The sequence below is a fragment of the Chrysemys picta genome, chromosome 22 (assembly GCF_011386835.1).
Source record: "Chrysemys picta bellii isolate R12L10 chromosome 22, ASM1138683v2, whole genome shotgun sequence".
Taxonomy (NCBI): Eukaryota; Metazoa; Chordata; order Testudines; family Emydidae; genus Chrysemys; species Chrysemys picta.
The window spans coordinates 10,189,800-10,201,623 of record NC_088812.1 but is presented as its reverse complement, the minus strand read 5'-3'; the positions used below and the strand labels follow the sequence as shown (position 1 = coordinate 10,201,623).

At 45.1% G+C, this 11,824-nt stretch overlaps 1 protein-coding gene across 29 annotated transcripts in view; it reads right to left on the bottom strand.

Annotated features, from left to right (window-relative positions):
- BRD4 (bromodomain containing 4) overlaps positions 1-9,616 on the bottom strand; it is a 209,512-nt gene extending 199,896 nt beyond the window's left edge. For 7 of the 29 annotated variants that reach the window (XR_010594492.1, XR_010594493.1, XM_065576361.1 and 4 more), the window contains exon 1: positions 9,364-9,504. The gene's annotated coding sequence lies outside the window, so the exon portion shown is untranslated. Of the gene's footprint in view, positions 1-8,368; positions 8,653-8,730; positions 8,946-9,017; positions 9,220-9,363 lie in introns of those variants that run through there. The other 22 variants (XM_065576362.1, XM_065576366.1, XM_065576375.1 and 19 more) reach the window with 11 other exon arrangements.
- Between the last annotated feature and the right edge of the window lie 2,208 nt (positions 9,617-11,824).

The window sequence follows — 11,824 nt, the reverse complement described above, 5'->3', positions numbered from 1 at the left end:
TTCAGTGGTTCAAGCATTGGCCTGCTAAACCCAGGGTTGTGAGTTCAATCCTTGAGGGGACCATTTAGGGATCTGGGGCAAAATCAGTACTTGGTCCTGCTAGTGAAGGCAGGGGGCTGGACTCGATGACCTTTCAAGGTCCCTTCCAGTTCTAGGAGATAATAAATTAATGGAGATATCCTATTTATTTTATTAAAAGACATCTTTAAACTTTAGCATATCCCATTCTTTTGTCAGAAAAAAAGGGCTATCCAAAGCAACACCAGCAGTATATCCGTTTTTCTTGCTCTTGATTTTTTCTTTTTTTGATCAGCATCAGCATGATCCCATGAACAGGAGTGAGCTCAAGTGCAGAATTACTTTTGGGGTGGGGGCTGGGGGGAACTGACTAGGCTAGTCAATGAATTTTGACTGTGCAAAGCTTCCACAGAAGTTATGTGTGCAGATCATTCAAAACGGTCAAGGATTTTACTAAAAGAACAGGAGTACTTGTGGCACCTTAGAGACTAACAGATTTATTAGAGCATAAGCTTTCATGGACTACAGCCCACTTCGAAGATAAGCATCTTGAGTGACTGAGCCCACGTGAAGCTTTTTGCTTTGGCTAGATAGAAGTATATTGAAATGTCAAGAAATCTTGTTGACTCCCTGCTAACTCAAGCATTTTATGCACACATGCAGTGTTAACTCAAGCCCAGTTATATGAGTTAAGGGATCACATACCACAATGGTAATCAGTGAACAACAATCTAGAGCAGGGATCGGCAACCTTTCAGAAGTGGTGTGCCGAATCTTCATTTATTCACTCTAATTTAAGGTTTTGCATGCCAGTAATACATTAACGTTTTTAGAAGGTCTCTTTCTATAAGTCTATATTATAACACTAAACTATTGTTGTATATAAAGTGAATAAGGTTTTTAAAATGTTTAAGAAGCTTCATTTAAAATTAAATTAAAATGCAGAGCCCCCCGGACCGGTGGCCAGCACCCAGGCAGTGTGAGTGCCACTGAAAATCAGCTCGTGTGCCGCCTTTGGCATGCGTGCCATAGGTTGCCTACCCCTGATCTAGACCAGTGATACTCAGACTGTGGCTCTTGAGCTGCAAATGGCTCTTCAATGTGTCTCCTGCAGCTTTTTGCAGCACTTGATATTAAAATATTTACTTTTTAACCAATCAGGGTGCTTTTACTAGGTTATTAACAAATTGTACTTGAAAAAATACTTGGTCATTTAATCTGGGAATCATATCTATATATAAACTAAATATTTTCCTGTCATATTGTTTAAATATGAATATATAGTTACTATAGTAAATGAAACAATGAATTCATACTACTGGGGCTCTTTCGAGTAATGTTAATAGCTCATTTGGCTCCTGAACCACTGAGGTCTTAGGCATTGCACCATGTAGCGTTTGGAAGGCCTTCATAGATTCCAAGGCCAGAAGGGAGAGTTGCGATCATTGAATCTGACTTCATGTATAACATAGGCCATAGAATCAAAGGACTGGAAGGGACCTTGAAAAGTCATCTAGTCCAGTCCCCTGCACTCATTGCAGGACTAAGCATTATCTAGACCGTTCCTGACAGGTGTTTGTCTAACCTGCTCTTAAAAATCCCCAATGATGGAGATTCCACAACCTCCCCAGGCAATTTATTCCAGTGCTTAACCACTCTGACACTTAGGAAGTTTTTCCTAATGTTCAACCTAAACCGCCCTTGCTGCAATTTAAGCCCATTGCTTCTTGTCCTATCCTCAGATGTTAAGAAAAACAATTTTTCTCCCTCCTTCTTGTAACAACCTTCTATGTATTTGAAAGCTCATGTCCCCCCTCAATTTTCTCTTTTCCAGAGTAAACAAACCCAGTTTTTTCAATCTTCCCTCAAAGGTCATGTTTTCTATTTACTTGAGACGATTTCTCCAGTTTGTCCAGATCATTTTGAATTTTAATCCTATCCTCCAAAGCACTTGCAACCCCCTCCCAGCTTGGTATCATCCACAAACTTTATAAGCGTATTCTCTATGCCATTATCTAAATCACTGATGAGGATATTGAACAAAACCGGACTAAGAATGGATTCCTGTGGGACCACACTCGATATACCCTTCCAGCTTGACTGAACCACTGATAACTACTCGCTGGGAATGGTTTTCCAACCAGTTATGCGCCCACTTTATAGTAGCTCAATCTAGGTTGTATTTCCCAAGTTTGTTTATGAGAAGGTCATGCAAGACAGAATCAAAAGCCTTACTAAAGTCAAGGTATACCACATCTACTGCTTCCGCACTACACACAAGGCCCATTACCCTGTGAAAGAAAGCTATTAGGTTGGATTTGACACTATTTGTTCTTGACAAATCCATGTGGACTGTTACCTATCTTATTATCTTCTAGGTGTTTGCAAATCGATTGCTTAATTATTTAAATAAATAATTAATTATTTCTGGGTACTGAAGTTAAGCTGACTGGTCTGTGATTCCCTGGGTTGTCCTTATTTCCATTTTTATAGATTGGGATTATATTTACTAGGGTGTCAATTAATCACAGTTAACTCATGCGATTAACAAAAAAATTAACTGTGATTAAAAAAAATAATCTCGATTAATCGTGCTGTTAAACAATAGAATACCAATTGAAATTTATTAAATATTTTGGATGTTTTTCTACATTTTCAAATATATTGATTTCAATTACAACACAGAATACAAAGTGTACTGTTCCTTATATATACTTTATATTATTTTTATTACATATATTTGCACTGTAAAAATTATAAAATAAATAGTATTTTTCAATTCACCTCATACAAGTACTGTAGCGCAATCTCTATTGTGAAAGTGTAATTTACAAATGTAGAATTTTTTTGTTACATAACCACACAAAAACAAAACAATGTAAAACTTTAGAGACTACAAGTCCACTCAGTCCTATTTCAGCCAATAGCTAAGACTAACAAGTTTGTTTACATTTACGGGAGATACTGCTGCCTGCTTCTTATTTACAATGTCACCTGAAAGTGAGAACAGGCATTCGCATTGGACTTTTGTAGCCAGCGTTGCAAGGTATTTACGTGCCAGATAGGCTAAACATTCGTATGCCCCTTCGTGCTTCAGCCAACATTCCGGAGGACATGCTTCCATGTTGACGATGTTCATAAAAAAAAAATAGCGTATTAAATTTGTGACTGAACTCCTTAGGGGAGAATTTCATGTCCCCTGCTGTTTTACCCGCATTCTGCCATATATTTCATGTTATAGTAGTCTTGGATGATGACCCAGCACATGCTTGATTTACGAACACTGTCACTGCAGATCTAACCAAACACAAAGAAGGATGATGGAGTGTATCTCCACACAAGATCAGATGGGAAACACTTCAACCTGTCCCGACGTAAGTCAAAGACCAAAATCAAAAAGGCGCTTATCAGGGAACTTCTATTCACTGATGATGCTGCCCTCATAGCCCACAATGAAGATCTGGTATAAGAACTCATGAACCACCTTTCAAGTACCTGTCAGGAAAGGCTGCCATCACCTTCAGTAGACTAACTAAAAGAGCATGGAACAACTCAAAGCTTATCATCAAGACCAAAATGCTAGTGTACCAAGCTTGTGACCTCAGCACTCATGTATGGTGGGAAAACATGGACAACTTATACTCATCAGGCCAATGCTCAAACCACATCAGAAGTTTCAATCTACATTGTTTACGCTGCATACTCAAGCAAGACAAGGTGGGTGAGAATATCTTTTACTGGACCAACTTCTGTTGGTGGGAGAGAAGTTTCTGAGTTTACACAGAGCTCTTTCTGCACTGATGCCTGCAATCATCCACATTCATCTGAACATTTGACTACAATCACTACAGACAAAAGACATAACCAGTTTGTGAACAACAACAAAACCAATGAGGCTAAGATTAAGAAAACTTTGCAGGACAGAGTAAATGCCTATTCTGCACACATTCTAAATCTAGGTGAGATACTATCTATGCTCCTGATTGCACACAATGGTCTCCTGTAACCCCACAGACTTCAACATTTCTTTGCAAAAGTACAGGGATCCACCCACACAGGACCTTGATCTTACAACTGGATTTGTGATTAAGTTACTTTTCAACAGCCACTTTACAGCTGCCAAATACAAACAGAAAGATGGCAGCATATATTTGTCACATCTCAAGTAATAAGATGAAATACTTTTGCAGCTTGCCTACAAGTTTGTTTCAGACTAAATCAAGTGAATAAAGATCTGCGAAGAATGTAGACTGAGTGCTTCTCTATGCTTAAAAGGCTGCAACTGCGCCACTGCAGCGCTTCAGTGAAGTCATTACCAAAAACAATGGGAAGACTTCTACTGTCAGCATAGGTAATCCACCTTCCCAAGAAGCAGTAGTTATGTCAACGGGAGAAGCCCTCCCATCGACACAGTGCTGTTTACACCAGGAGTAAGGTCAGTATAACTGTGTCACTCAGGGATGTGGATTTTACTGGCCAGAAAAAATTCACTAGGAAATTGTTCAAAATACTGAAACCAGTAGTAATGGCATATGAATTTGTATAGAGAAGTTCGTGTTCCTTGGCTGAAGCTGTTGAAGTGTGGAGGAAGACAAACATTTTTTTATTGAAATGCAATTAATGATAAAATGCATGTTCAGCAAGTATTATGTGGTAGTCCTCATTATTTTCTAAAATATATGACCAGTTTCTGCATGTGCTGGTTCCACCCACAGCAGCAGAATCAACACCTGCACTTGACTATTTAGATTAATATGTTTATGATGGAAGTAGGTTTTCTGCCAACAATAGTTGAACTGCAAGCCAGCTGCCTCAATTTAAAAAAAAAAAAAGTCATGTTCGCCAATTGAGTATTGTAACAGCTATTCAGTAGTGATAATCTCCAGTATATACTCTGAGAAAAAGATATGATCATGAAAGTAGTGTCAATTAACTGCTAAGGGTTCTGCTGGCTTTGAATTAGTATTTTCATCATTTCACCAGGTGCACTTAAAGACTAGAAACTGCATTAGGACAACTTCAAAGTTGATTTTTGTTTTCAGCATTTTATTTCTGAATGACTTCAAGACCCCTCTGTGAATTTCAATAACTGGCCACAATAGCAACAATTCTGATTTTTGCTCATGAACTATAATTGTAAAATATTACATTACTGATGTTAACATATTTGCAAGCTTGTACATATAAAAAACCCACAATTTTGAAGTTTGTTAATATCTTGAAATACTAAGCTTTTCAATGTTAACAATGACAACTTTCATAGTGATGAAGATTTTATTCCACTTTGTATGAATATAAATTCTGAATAAAAACAGTATTAAGGCTCCATTCTGAAAGCACTTATGCTACTGAAATCAAACTAGTCATGCAGTGAAGTGCTTAAGTGTTTTATGATGGAATTTTCTTTTTTTGTTGTTTGCCTGAAGCAGTTGCATAAAATTCAAAGATATCCTATCGTAGTGACGCTGAACAGTTTAAAACCAGAATTTATAAAACTTAATTCATAATCAATTTAACCTAAAATTGCAAGCCATACCATAAATTTTCAAATTAAGTTGGGGCTTTACAAAGCTAATGTAAATCAATGATTTTTAAAGTCCCTCCACCATTTCATTCTATTTTTATGAAAAATGTTCTGTAAATACAAAAGAGAACCCAACATCCTAAGTAGCCTGCAGAATTAAGTTTACATACATGTATCTCATAGAACACTAACCATCTAGCCATACTGTAACAGTATCATACACAACCACTGGTGATCATTCATGATCTTGACTGTCTGGTAAATATTTGCCAGCTTAAGTCTTTCCATCCCAGGATAATATGCATCTCAAACAAAGATCTACAGCACATGCACTTCCTACATTTTCCAGCTATTTTCCCAGTCTCCAGTCAGTTTTTATAAAATGTGCAATAAGTCTGAACACCACAAATTTTAGATTAAAAACAATAGAAGCACTGCTAAACAAGAACTTCCCGGAAACAGTCTAAAAAAAAATTTTTTTTAACAAGGCTTATTGACAGTTAATTGATGTTTATCATTTATAACTATTTGTTTAAGTGACACCTAATTTTTGGCCATTTTTAGTTTTAAAATCACCTACCTATAAAGCACTATTTAGGTAAAGAACAATGTGCTCATCAGTAGTATTTAAAGGAAGATAAAGCTGTATCCTGACCCATTCTTGAGATCAATCCAGTTCCAGGACAGATCATAGTTTCACTTTACATGATTAACAAGCAGCAGGAAAAGAAAAAAGTTACTAAAAAATAAGCAAGCAAAATAGTCTTCACATTTTTATATAAACAGTTAATGGAACTATGAAAATATAGAAGTATTACTGAAATACTTTTGTTATAGCTATGAGAGAGGAATTTTAGCCACACTACCAATGGTGCAAGTAGATCTAACTTCTCTGGTTCTCTGTATTTGCCACCCCAAGCACGGCAGTCAGGCAGCTTTCGGCAGCACGCCTGCGGGAGGTCCGCTGGTAATGAGGATTCGGCGGCATGCCTGCAGGAGGTCCGCCAGTCCCACGCCTTTGGCGTACCTGCCTCCAAATTGCCCCCGAAGCCGCAGGACCAGCGGACCTCCCGCAGGCATATCGCTGAAGGCAACCTGACTGCTGCCCTCACAGTAACCGGCAGGTCGCCCCCCACGGCTTGCCGCCCCAGGCACATGCTTGGTGCGCTGCTGCCTGGAGCCGCCCCTGCTGTGGTTATATTTTAAGTAGAATTCACCAGTCAATCACAATGCAATGCATATTCACACAATACAGTCAGTAGGGACATGGTCACCTTCCTTTTCTTCTCATACTACCAACTCTCCTTCCCAAAACATGAACCAGCCTTCTTAATAGGAAGTTCTGTTTCTGAACAGACTGTTTACACTCAAGGAACATTCTATAATCTAGGCAACAATTTGGAAGGGGGGGGGGGAATCAGTCAGAGTGGGAGAAGCACTGCAGACAGGAAGAAAATATTAGCCACACAATTTCATATTAGCAGAAATCATACGGTCAGGGACGGTCTAGAATGATAATACTTAGTCCTGCCATGAGTGCAGGGGACTAGACAAGATGACCTCTTGAGGTCCCTTCCAGTCCTATGACTATGATTTATTTATTCATGGAATCAGGTGCTTTAGATGCAATCAACTATATTTTGAGGGGGTGGGGAGTTGTAGAACAATTTTGCATTTAAACTTTCTTCTAACTGGCTAACTTCAAATTATCTAGTTCACAATATATAAACAGCTGTGTCAACACATTTTTAGTCTAAATCAAACCACAGTACTGAATTTTTTTTAAATTCACTAGTGTTACTTGTAACATTTAAGATTAAAACCAGTAATTTAAGAAATTCTCTATACAGAATGTACCATCAAATACACAGCATAGTCAGTTCCGCTGTTTCTATCACTGTAAACAGTTTTCAGAGTGGTATCGGTGTTTGTATCAGCAAAAAGCACAGGAGTACTTGTGGCACCTTAGAGACTAACAAATTTATTTGGGCATAAGCTTTCGTGGGCTAAAACGCACTTCATCAGATGCATGCAGTGGAAAATTCATGGTGGGTGGGTGTCTTCCTACTGTATTTGCTACAACTTATTTGTTTGAATCTTTCACACCAAGAGAGAGAACATTTGTTTTTCTACACTGCAAAATGACAAAATCTGAAGAGCCAGTGTAGTAAGCAGCATCAGTTTATACTCTGAAGTGCACCAGAATTCAGGTTACTGCCCTTTCAAAAAAAAAAAAAAAAAAAAAAAGTCAAGGTTCATCAAAGGTACACATTGTTCAAAGTCTTCCTTCCAATCAGGCCCGTTTAAACCCGAATCAGCGCCTCAATCCCATTTACGGGACTCTGCTGGGGCCGCATTTGCTGGGCAATCTCAAAGAGGCCCTTCCGCCAGCGGCTGTTGGCCGGACAGTAACGTGCCCGCAGGCCGGGGCGAGCTGCACACACACACTCGGTTACAGTGAACAGGGTTTAACGCCGAGCCGCCTCCTGCTGCTGCACCAGCACCGCCGCTCCCTGCCCAGTGACCTGTCCCCGCAGAGACCGACCCGCCCGCCCAATCACCAGGACCCGCACGTGTCGGCGACGGGCCCAGCCACCCTGGCACGTCGGGGGCGGCCGGGCCTGAGCGCCAGGAGGAGCCGGGCCCGATCTATCCGCATCCACCCCGCGGTGGCGGCGGCGGCCCGGCCTAACGGCGCGGAGAGACGCGGCTGTCCCACGCCCCGCCGGCGATCTCGGGGGCCGCCTGCTCCGGGCTGGCGTGACCCACGAAGGAGCCGGGGCGGGTAGAGCCCGTGAGGGTGGGGTGCGTGACCGCCTCACTCACCGCAAGCCGCGGGGCCAGGCCGGGCCGCTGCCTCCACTCAAGAGCCACCGCTTCCTCCTCCGGCTAGATGACAAAATGGCGGCGGCAGGAAGTACCATCAGCTCCGCCGCCCCGCCCCAGGGCCCCTGCTCCCGTACACTGCGCAATCCGCGCACTGAGCTACCCGTCCCCCACCGGCCCCAGTGCAAGCGGCGCAACGGCCCCTCGCCCAGAGACACCCCTGTGCAGGCCGCGTACCAAAAAGCCTTCCCCCACTCACCAGAGGACAAACGCTCCTACGCAAACAGCGCGCCTCCTAAAAAAATAATACATCGGGCTACTCAGGTCGCTACGCACATAGCGCTAAAGTCCTATTCGCCTACCTCTCCAGGGAACAGCCGTCCTCAACGAAGAATCGCCCCCAACGTACGTAAACCGCGGTCCGCGCGCGGGGGGAAAAAAAGCACTATCTACGCAAATCGCGTAGCCCACCGACGGGGCCAAATCTCTCTCCCACGCAAACTCTGCACCCTATGCCCTGCGTTCGCTTTCCACCGCAATCGGCGCAACAGAGCCAGAGACGTCCCCTACGTAAATCACGTAGTATTCTGCAGGTTACCCAGCCGCCAAATGCGCAAAATGCGTAAACAGAAAAAGCCGATCCCCTTACCCGTTCTCATACACCACCCACGCAGACCGCTGGCTGCAGAATGCGGGCTACATGAACGGCACCACAGCGGCCTGGAGGACCTCTCCTGCTACGCACATAACGTAGCGTCCCTCTCTACGAGGAAAGCGGGTCGGAATACACCGTTTGAGCAGCAGGCCTCAGCCTGAGACAGACGCCCCAGCGAAGATTGCGTAGTCTCCCTAACGCAGCGGCCGCATTACGCAATGCGGGTTACGCTAGCAGGGCAACGTAACCAAGGATGGTGAATACCGACACCCCCACCTCCGCTCGACCGCGCCCCCCAGTCGAGAGCCGCTTCCCTCGCGCGCGCGAACTCCGCTCTCACCTGAGGGGCGGGCCGCGCGCTCTCCACCCTCCCGCCGGACCGGGTGCCGTGGGGCCCGGAGGGGGGGTGGCGTCTCCTCCGCGTCGCACCGGGGGGCTGGGTGGGGGGGCCTCCGCGGGGCAGATAAAGACCGAGGGGCAGCGGGAGGGACCGATAGCGGCTCCGCACTGACCTCACCGCGCAACGCTCTGCGTCGCGGCGCAACAGACCACGCAACCGACGCATCCCGCGCAGGCTACGGGCGTCCCCGCCCCTTCCTAAGCCCCGCCCTCTCCATTCCCTACGCCCCGCCCCTCGAGCGCAAGGGCTGAGGTGGAGCCGAGAGCGGAGGCGGCGCGTGGGAGAGAGGTCGGGTCGTTCCGCGCCCGGGCAGCCGCTGCAAGGGGGGGGCACTGCACTGCACTGGGGAGGAAGGACGCGCTTGGGTCCCCAGCTAGTGGGGGGCTCTGCAGTGGCGGGGGCATGCATGGTGCGGGGGAAGGGGGAGCTCTGCAGCAGGCGGGGACGGCCCGGAGGGAGGGAGCCTCGGTAGCCCGCTGGTCATTGCAAGGAGGGGAGAGGCGGCTCCCTGCAGGGGCGTGGGCACTGCCTGGGGAGGCGGTTTCTGCACGTTGATGGGCATTGTGCAGGTAGGGGGCATGTCCCGGCAGCAAGGTGTATGCTGCACGAAGAGATGAGGGGAGATCGCTCCTGGGAATAGCGCATCATCCGCTGCATGGGGAGAAGAGCCTCTCCTGAAAACTGCTGGTTGAATCATTTGCTCTGGAGAATGGTTAGTCCTTCCACTTCCTGGTCGGCCCCAGTGTCTGTTGACTCTGAAGTCTGGTAATGCAAATGTCCATGTTAGCTGTTTTACTGCGGATCATTTTAGCAGAAAGATCCGTCTCCTCTGGCACTGTGGGTGTGACCCCCTACAAGTATCATGTAATGCCACTTCATTGATTTGTATGTAGCACTCTCCAGATTGCTGCAGCCACTGGTAGCCAGCGCTTACTCGCACCTCTCAAGGTATGTCTACACCAGAGCTGGACAATGTAATTTCCAGCTCAGGGAGACATATTTGCACTAGCACTGACTGAGCAGTGTAGACCTGGTGGCAATAGGGGCTAGGTGTCCTGAGGATGTACCTACAAGTTCAGTCAGGATTGTACTTGAGGAAGCTAGCTTCTTGTGCTGCCAGGGTGTAGGCATACTGTCAGCCAGAGCCCTGGGCTGAGCATGGGGTGGCACCTCACTTCCCCATCAGGAGCCCCAGCAGTCACTGTGACTCAGGCAGACCATGCTGCCCAGATGCAAAGCGGGAGAGCACCTACTCCTGGTGTTGCCAATTTTGGTTGGATGTATTCCTGGAGGCTTCATCACATGACAAAATCTTTAATTAACTATTAATCTTTAATTCCTTGAGACTCCATGACAATCCTGGAGGGTTAGCAACCTTACCCACTCCTTATCCACTAAGGTGCCACAAGTACGCCTGTTCTTTTTACCCACTCCTGTTTCTCATGCCCAGGCGCAGCATGCCCTCTGCTGGCCAATGTGGAGATGGCCATTGCCCCATCTGCTGCCTAAAGCAGGCCTGCAGGTGTGGTTGAGATCTACACTGAGGGCACAACATGAGCTCCCTTTCCTCCTCCCCATTATACATCCACTCTCAAGCTGGCTACAATCTGGTCCCTAACATCTTGGCTCCAATAACTGATTTGAAGGACTCCAGCTGTTTGGTCTGATTCCCTAAAATGATCCATGATCTTTCACAGGATCAGCTATGCCCCTGATTTTCAAGTGCAAATATAGTCATGCCACTGGGAAGGTCGGTCCTGTCTGGGCTCAAGTTCTGTGCCTGTGTTCAGGAGGAAGAAATGGAGACACTGCGATGTGTTTGCCATTCTGAGCAGGAGACCTTTAATATGTGGCCTCTTCTAGCTGTCCACAGCTGTCTGCTGGCCATGTGTGGTGGGAGCAGGGAGAGAAGTGTGAAATCTCTACCATAGCATTAACTGTGGCTCACAGATCCCAAGCAGGAGGCAGAGGAGGGGTTAAACTCCAAAAGGAGCTGCAGGCAATGAGGAAATTCACCCCTTGAGCTCCCTGGGTAACCTCAATTCTGGCATTTTCAAACTTCTGAATGGTTGACTTCCCTGCATTATCATTCTTGTAATAGGCTATATTGATTACTATATTGTCTGTATAACTATGGGACCCCAATCTTAAATTAAGGTTTCAGAGTAGCAGCCGTGTTAGTCTGTATCCGCAAAAAGAACAGGAGTACCTGTGGCACCTTAGAGACTAACAAATTTATTTGAGCATAAGCTTTCGTGGGCTACAGCCCACTTCATCGGATTCATAGAATGGAATCATTCTAAGGTGCCACACGTACTCCCAATCTTAAATTAACACTCAGCAGAGGACTGGATGCCTCAAGGGAGAGACTTTCTCCAGAAGATCACCAGTCTGAGTCCTT